Raw genomic sequence first — 9,261 nt, 5'->3', positions numbered from 1 at the left:
ATTATTTTTCCTGGGAGATAAGAAAATTCAGGGAAATAACCACTTTCAGAATCTCTCTCACACACACACACAAAGCCCAAATATTGAAATAATCACTATAATTTTTGCACCAGGAAACCAAAAGCATAAGCAAAGTCAGTGTGATCAGAGCATGTAAAGGTACCACGTGCCTGAAGCTTCAAGTCGCAATTATTTTGTCAGTATGCGAGAATTATTCACCAATGTTTCAAATAATTCATCTGGGAGAATCAAAATCTCCTTATACAAAAATATCTACTAGGAAAAGAAGATCAGTGAATGTGCAGAAATGACGAACTGCTCAGCACAGAAAACTTTCTGTTAAAAATATAAATGGAATTATCCATTTTCAAGAGGAAATTTATGGGCTTAGGTTTTCTGGCCTGACTACTATAATTCCAGAGATTTTCTTACAGTTTTTGACATACTGATGCAAAAGAAGAGGAAGGCAAACAAAGCTGTCTTTAATATAAAAGGAATTTTTTACAAATAAAGTAATTTAACACAATAGGATCTTTGAATAGGCAAAGGCTTTAAATCTCAAAGTTTCCCCTGTCCATGCTTCATGGAACATTTATTATTCCTGCTCTCCTGGGCGTAAATCAGGTGTAACATTGGGTTAGTTTTGATGTACATTCTGTTTGTGAGTTTTTCAGCATAAATCAGTCCCAAGGCTGGTGTGGTTTTCATCCAGCTATTTGTATTAGGGTTTTGCAATAAGAATTTTCTCACATTACTCAACACAATATAGTATTGCACTGTAGGAATTTGGCTCATTCTCTGATTATAATCATGTAATACGCGTGCTATTGCACTATTCTCTAAAAAAACTCCCCAAAACCAAACAAACCCAACCAACCAACCAACCAACCAACCAACCAAAACCAGAATGAATTAACAAAACACACACACACACACACACACACAACCCCCCCCAAAACAAACAAACAAACAAACAACAGCAAAAAAAAACCCGCACCAAAACCAAGCAAACCAAAAACAAACACAAAAAACCCCACAAACAAACAAACAAACAAACAAACAACAACAACAAAAACACCAACCACAACAACAAAAACCAACCCAAAACCAAACAAAACCCCCACTTTGTGGTTGAATTCCCTGGTTTTGATTTTAATGCCAGAGACTGATGGACCTCTTGTTTCCATGAGGTAATTACATTTCTGGGCAAATACCAGTGCTCTGATGACCACAGCTTGAGCTGGAAGACCTACAAGAAATTTTCGTCCCTGTAGGACCAGATTCTGTCTCATTTGAGGACTCTGACGCAGAAATTTTTAGTTACAGTGTTTTGCCCTCTCAGAAATTGAATGAATTCTTTTCCCCTATGAATAACTTGCAGTGCTTGGCCTTGAGCTCACAAAGTTTCCCTCGTGGGAAAGATTTTGGTTCCTGTTATGATTTTCTTTTTCTTTCATTCTCCTTTTACAAAGTGCCAGCTCTCAGAATAATGATTCTCCAGTGAACAGATCACAGGAACATTTATGTGTTGGATTCCTTTTATAAGTGTAGGCAGTTGCATATAGGATCTGGTTGGCCTAGTGGTAAAATAGAAGCTGGTAACTGGCAAAATAAACCCAGAAAGTTTTCATGAAAAAGAGATGCTTAAGCGTGTCCTCTTTTCTTCTTTCATTGTAAATGAAATATGGCTTGAGAATTTCAGGTGTACATATATACAACCTTGAAGAAACAGAGAAGGACCTCATTCTTTCTAGGATCAGGGATGAATGGATGAATTAATCAATGCAGAATGATGGTTGATGACACATCAGTCTTGTGCCTGTATTTACTTCTATCTAGACATTTTACATTTTTTTTTTAGTAATAGGTATTTTAAAAAAAAACCCCACAACTGAGTATTTACATCTTGCAATCTTGCTCTGTGTGCAATTTTTAGCTAATCAAAAGGCAATAAATCCTTAGCTAATTGTCCTCTTAAATGGCTTTATTTACAGTGTCCCATGACTATTAAGAAATTGGCCCTTCCCTACAGTTTGGCATTTGGCTTAAACTGAGCCAAGTGTGATATTTCCACAAAAATCAGAGTCTAAGGAGAAACGCTAGAAAGATTGTTTGAATGACAGGAAGAACTGGAACACACCAAGAACTCCATTTTCGTTCTTCAGAGAAAATAGTGACGGAATGAATCTTCTATTCATTGTCCAGAGAAAGGTTTGTCTCATCAGTAACAGAGCTGAGCACATTTCCTTATGGTTAAGGTGAAGAGTAACACGGGAAGGCACAGAAACAACTGATCTCCCATAAGTTTTGGGAGCACAGCACTCTGGTTTCCCGCCAACAGAAAGTTCTGAAGATCCCACAGATCTCCTACATCAGCTCTTGTCACAAATCTGCTTTTTTATCACCTTCCCGCCCAGAGTAGTTTCAAACCGTGTTTGTATTGACATCCATCTTTAAAATCACCACAGAAACTTCATTCTCTTAGTAGTGGTATTTTATCATACTCAGGAAAGTCAAGGATAAACTTTGTGATTCTTTTCTTTACGTATTCTGACCTGTTTAATAAGGGAGTCACAATGTTCTTGTAAAGTCACGGACATAAGTCCTTTCTTATTGTGAATCCAACCATAAATAATGGAAGATTTATTTGTGTGGTTCATAATAATATGCAGAAATACAACAAACAAGAAACAAAAATCTTATGATAATCTCCCCTCAGCAAAAGACTATCTTATTTTTCTCTATGTGAAATTAAAGAGTTTAAACAGAGGAAGTGAAATCTTCCACCAGATGATACAGATATGCAAGAAGCTCTGTGTCCTGAAGAAAAACAGTCTGGGATGGTGTGGACAATAGGTTTAGGTAAGGAGTTTAGATAAAAAGGAAATAGGTTTTGATAAAGGAAGCCAGGCTTTGCAATTCAATTCATCTTTGAGGAACACATGGCAAGGGATTCCTCTTGCTGAAGATGAATGTGAAAAGTCAGCCAAAATCAGATCTCTGGTCTGGCTGGGATTTATCTTATTTGATTCATTGCTCCACACAGAGGAATCTGTCTCCCTTTGCCCAGGCAGCCTCCACCTGCCGTGCCTTCAGTGTCCCTGTGTCATCACTGGCAGCTCTGAGAATGTTACATCAGGGAATCACAAACTGGGGAAGGCTGGATGGGAGGCTGGAGGTGTCTGGTCCAACCTCCTGCTCCAGCAGAGCCCCCCAGAGCAGGTTACTCAGGGCTGTGTCCAGATTGCTTTTGAATATCTCCAGTGAGGGACACTCCATGTCCTGTCTGGACAATCCAGGGCTCGGTCACTGCACAGGAAGTTCTTCCTCATGTTCAGGTGGAACTTCTTGGGCATCAGTTCCTGCCCGTTCCTCCTGTGCCATTGCTGGGGCCCAGGGGGCAGAACCTGACCCAGCTTCTGACCCTTCACTGCAAATATTTAAAACCACAGATGTTTATATTCTGTTACAAAGCATCTGAACTGGTTATGGTCTCCTCTTATTGGGAAACACAACTGAGCCTTGAAGTGTGTGAATTTGTGCAGGATCTTGGCCAATACACTCAATGGACTCCAAAGAACCACTCAGTGAACTAAAAGGACTGGAAGGTTTGCTTTTAGGTGATTTTTGACCCCAAAGGAAGCTGAAATATCCAGTTTGTATCTGGACACCAACGTGTTGATGTCTAAATTTCCCAATGTCTTTAACAATCTCCATCTCACAGCTGCCTTTGAAGTCACTAAAAGAGACAGGATGGCTCTGGACTCAGGGTCTCCTACCACAACACAGCACAAAGGAGGTTCTAACAGGAACTGGAAGGGTAAACTGACTAATTACTTTGGGCTGGTGATTAGCCACAGCGGGAGTTCACTTTTCCAGCTTACCCAGCCTGCATCAGGCATTCAAAACCCAGCTTGAGAAGTGTGTGGAGTTTCACCCCTCGAGCAAACATCCAGAGCTGAGCTCACATCCTTCCCTCCTCAGAGATGGTGGTGGAGAGGAGCACACCCAGAGGAAATTATTATCTTGTCCTCCACAGACATCCAAATTATGCCAGGCAGGTTGCATTCAGCAGTGTGACAGTGAAAATAACCCAGAATTATCAGTTCACATTCCTAATGTTTGAAATTGGGTGAGATGAGTACTACTGGGGGGGAGGGGGGTGTGGTGTGAGGTGAGTCCTCTCTGCAGTCACTGGAGAAATCGGGATAATCAAAGGGAAAATTCTGGAAAAAATATGTCCTTTTGGTGGTGGGGGTCTGGCACAGGGTGCCCAGAGAATTTTGTGGCTGCCCCTGGATCCCTGGAAGTGTCCAAAACCAGGTTGGACAGGGCTTGGAGCAGCCTGGGACAGTGGAAAATGTCCCTGGCCATGTTAGGGGTGGAGTGAGATGAGTTTTAAGATTATTCCCAACCCAAATCATCCTGGAATTCCATGACTCTCTCTTTTAAACTTAAAAGAAGCAAAGACCAGTATACACCAGTAACTAGACTTCTGTGTTGTTAAAAGCAGGTTATTCCTATTTCCCCACATTTGATTTTATAGGCTCAATCTATGCCTAGGAGAAACACGAATATTTTCTTGGCACTTAGAAAGGGAGCAAGCTTAGCCTTAAACCTGCATTTTAATGAATAAAAATCAGGGCTGTTCTCCTCCTCTTGAAAAAGAAACAGAATTGAAATTGAGCTGAATTGGCCAGAGGAAAGCAAGAATACCAATGAATAATACAATGCATAAAACAGTTTCAGAGGACAGGAACAGCTGGTCTGTCAACTCCTTAGAGACTATTAATAGGAATGAAGATTTCATTGTGTGTCACTGGGAAAAGTAACTTCCCTTAGGTTGGAAAACATAACTTGCTTATTCTTGAATAAAATACAATGGAAGTAAAGAAAGGATTGCTGACAGATTTGTTTTTCTTCAAGCAGAAACGCTGAAAACATAAAAGGGACTCATTTTTAAAAGAGTTAAATAATATGTTTGCAGAAGACGAGTACAAATCAGATCTGTTTTTCAAATTCAGAAAGCACCAAAGATACTTGGGTGAAATTAAGTTTACAGATTACAACAGGTAGGGCAGAATCCACATAATCCAAGGGTCTCTGATTTCTGCCTTTATTTTTGGAGGTGTCCCTGGGGTCAGGCCAAGGAACTGTAACAGAATATGGGCACAGATTGAGTCAGAGCCCCAGGATATGGCAGGAGTCAATTTTATCCAAGCAAAACAGTAAAGAGATAACACAGGCAGGGTTTACTGAGAACATCAACTGGACAAATTACCCTCATGCAGCTCCAAGAACTTGCCTGATATTTAGTGCCTTCCCTTTTTAGTGTCTCAAACCCAGCCCATTGCCTTCTGTTTTTTTATTTCCCTGCTCTCACTCCTCTGCCTCAAACACCCCACGGAGATCACTCTCAGGAATAAAACCTCCAGCCTTTTTTAATAGCCTCTTTTTTTCTTTCTTTCTTTCTTTCTTTCTTTTTCTTTTTTTTTTTTTTTTTTAATACTGTGAAGCTTTGCTGTTAATTACATCCACAATATGCTTCTCAGTAACATCATGTTCTGCCTGAGCACTGAATTCTGTACCCTCTGTAATTGCAGCCTCCTCCTCGTAATCCCAGGGCTTTTTGCTCTGCATCTTTAGTCAGATTTATCAAAAGATTGTTTAGAAATGTCAATAAATTCACCTTTATGCGCTGGCTGATGGCTCATGCTGCAATGTGGGGCTGGGACACCCTGTTTTCCAGCCTTAGGAAGTGCTGGGGGAGGAAATTCAGGTGCATTTCAGGAAGATTTTTTATTATGAAAAACCCATTATCAGGTGGCATATGGTACCGAAACCCCATTCTCCAGCTTCCGCAGAGGTCCTCTGCAGCTCAGCAAATGTCAGGTAATTCTCATTAAATGGCACCAATTGATTCAGAGTATCCATGAAGGGGATTAGGAGGAGTCTCAGGTCTGCTGCCTCATTGATTGAGTTTCATACCAACACTAGGGCTGGTTGCTCATAACAAGAGGACTTTTTATGCACACTTGTTGCAATCTGAGCCCAGGCTGATGTTGTAGAGCAGCAGGAAAACAAAGGTAGTTCTTACTTTTGATTAGTTATCCTGTAATTCTTGGAGGAACAAAAAAAAAAAAAAAAAGCTTAATTAGAGGTAACTCATCAGGAAAGGACCTGCTTGGTGAAAAAAAAGTATCAAAATGCATCAGAGCATAGAAAATATTACTAGAAATAAGTATGGTTTCTTTCCTGCTTTATTTTGTTATTGGGTCTTTGGGTGCACACAGAGAAACAGCAAAGAGTAAGATGAATAAAGCAAATTAATATGATGAACAGAAAATAGTTTTTAGGCTAAATAAGGTTTCAAGGATCTTTTTAAAGTGATGAAGTGATGTAAGAACACTGAGGAAATCAGAGACTTTAATGTAGGTGTCGTTTATAACATTAACTAGAGCGAGAGGTTACAAAACCCAAATAAAAACAGTCTTGATTTCCTCATTAGGATGAAAAAAAATATTCTTACAAGAGGAATTTCCAGCTAATTAATTTAAATCTCAAGGATGGGAGTGTGGACTGTTTTTTTGATCAGCTGGAGATGAGATAGGCAAAGCAAACGGAGGAGAGAAAATGTATGAGAAAGCAAATATTGAGAGATCAGGTCTGCTCCATCAAGCAATGCCTTCTCCTAAAAACTGCTTGCAAATTCTCGTGTCAAAAAACTAAGTTAAAAAAAAAAAAAAAAAAAAAAAAAAAGGTGGTTCACACTTGGGTTTGCTCCAAGCTGGTTGTGATGACCTCAAAAACCTCACTGAAGTGATCTTGAAGGCATTCAGTCATAGAATCTGGGTGAAATATTGGGGGGTGGAATGCCACACATGTTCCTCCAGGGGCATTTTGGTGTTTACAGCATGGCTCCTGAGAGCAATTTTCTTTGAAACAGGAATTCCTGAGCACCAGGACCGTGAAATTTGCGTTGTGAGGGGAGAGGGTTGGGGCCAGAGCTCCATCTCCTGACACAAACTGTTCTGTTATTCTCTTGTATTTTTGAGTTGGTTGAATAAAGTTCAGTAGGGATTATGAACTGCTCCTGTGTTGGAAGTGTTTGATAGGTCTGCACTTTGCATTTTTCTTGCATTAGGAGAGGAACTGCCTGACATCATGCATTGCCCGCCTTCTAGTGGGATCCTAAAAATTATTCCAGTGTGACAAGAACCACCTTGATGACTAATGAAATTGGGCACAGTTTTAACTCATCCATTACAGACAGGGAAAAAGTCGAAGTCAGACTTCCAATTACTTTTTTTCAAAGTTTTAATCTCTATTTTCTCACAAATCTGATTTTTGGAGTAACATTTGAGGCTGTGCAGATCAGGGATCATTTTGCAGGTGCCATTTTGCAGTAATGAAAGACAAATATAGACAAGAGAAGATTAAATGAGAATTTGGTTACAAATGTTATCTATTGTATATATGAAATATTTAGGTGGAGCTGCTAAACCAGACACAGGACTTGTAGGACAGCTGTACACCTATGGACAAAGCTGCAGAAAAAAATATTTCTTCTAATGGCATTGAATGCTTATTTTTGGGTAACTTAAGCAAGCCCCGAATCTCCTCTGACTGTCCAGAACTCGTGTGCTTAACACCACTGGGAAATAGTGAATAATAAACAGGATATAAAGCAGCACTTCAGTCTTATCAAGGAAAACTGCTTTTGTCATGTTCATCATTTTGGTTCTCCCAGTTCTGAAAGTAGCTCTGTGCAATATTCAATGGGACAAAATCCAGAACAGGGTCCTATGTATCCTGATACTTTTTTTCTTTTTTTTAAATTTATTTTATTTTATTTTATTTATTTTTTTTTTAATTTTATTTTATTTTCCTTCTTCCCCAAAAATCGAATCTGTAGGCAAGAAAAGCTTTATTTTTCTCAGCACCAAGAAATAAACCTGAGCTCAGCACCTCTTTGTGAAACACAAGGGCCACAAAGATCTTGTTCGAGCTGTGGAGGAAATCCTGTCAATTGCACACAAATTTTCGTCTGAGAGGAGGGGGATGCCAAAACACAGAAACTCCATCTCTAGGAGCACCAAAGGGAATCCCATGCTGCCAGACCCACTCAGACCCCAGATCCTTGCTAGACCAGCAGCCACACTCCTGGCTCTGTCAGAAGGAGGGGGGAACTCAGAGGGTTGCACAGAGAATTTCTGCTTCCAAAAACACCCTAAAACACACAGTGCTGTCCCAGCTCCCTGCTCTGCAGATGGGAGACCAGGCAGGTGCGTGGAGGTGAATGCAATATCCCTGGGGGATGCTGGAGAATCCTCGTCCCTCTGCTCCCATCCTTGTGGTTCTGCTCCCTTGTCCGTCCCCGTGCTCGCATCCTTGTCCCTCTGTTCCCATCCTTGTCCCAGTGCTCCCATCCTTGTCCCAGTGCTCCCATCTGTGTGCTTCTGCTCCCATCCCTGTCCCCCTGCTCCCGCCCCTGTCCCCCTGCACCCATCCTTGTCTCAGTACTCCCATCGGTGTCCCCCTGTTCCCACCCCTGTCCCTGTATTCCCATCCTTGTCCCCCTGATCCCACCCTTGTCCCTCTATTCCCATCCTTGTCCCAGTGCTCCCACCCTTATCCCCTTGCTCCAATCCTTGTCCCTCTGCTCTCACCCCTGTCCCTCTGCTCCCATCCTTGTCTCCTTGCTCCCATCCTTGTCCCCTTGCTCCCATCCTTGTCCCCTTGCTCCCACCCCTGTCCCTCTGCTCCCATCCTTGTCCCCCTGCTCCCATCCTTGTCCCCTTTCTCCCACCCCTGTCCCTCTGCTCCCATCCTTGTCCCCCTGCTCCCATCCTTGTCCCCTTGCTCCCACCCCTGTCCCTGTGCTCCCATCCTTGTCCCCTTGCTCCCACCCCTGTCCCTCCGCTCCCACCCTTGTCCCTGTGCTCCCATCCTTGTCCTCTTGCTCCCACCCCTGTCCCTCCGCTCCAATCCTTGTCCCTGTGCTCCCATCCTTGTCCTCTTGCTCCCACCCCTGTCCCTCCGCTCCAATCCTTGTCCCTGTGCTCCCATCCTTGTCCCCTTGCTCCCACCCCTGTCCCTCCGCTCCCATCCTTGTCCCTCTGCTCCCACCCCTGTCCCTGTGCTCCCATCCTTGTCCCCTTTCTCCCACCCCTGTCCCTCTGCTCCCATCCTTGTCCCCTTTCTCCCACCCCTGTCCCCCTGCTCCCATCCTTGTCCCCTTTCTCCCACCCCTGTCCCTCT

This window comes from Hirundo rustica, chromosome 1 (assembly GCF_015227805.2).
Source record: "Hirundo rustica isolate bHirRus1 chromosome 1, bHirRus1.pri.v3, whole genome shotgun sequence".
Classification (NCBI taxonomy): domain Eukaryota; kingdom Metazoa; phylum Chordata; class Aves; order Passeriformes; family Hirundinidae; genus Hirundo; species Hirundo rustica.
This window is presented reverse-complemented; position numbering follows the sequence as displayed.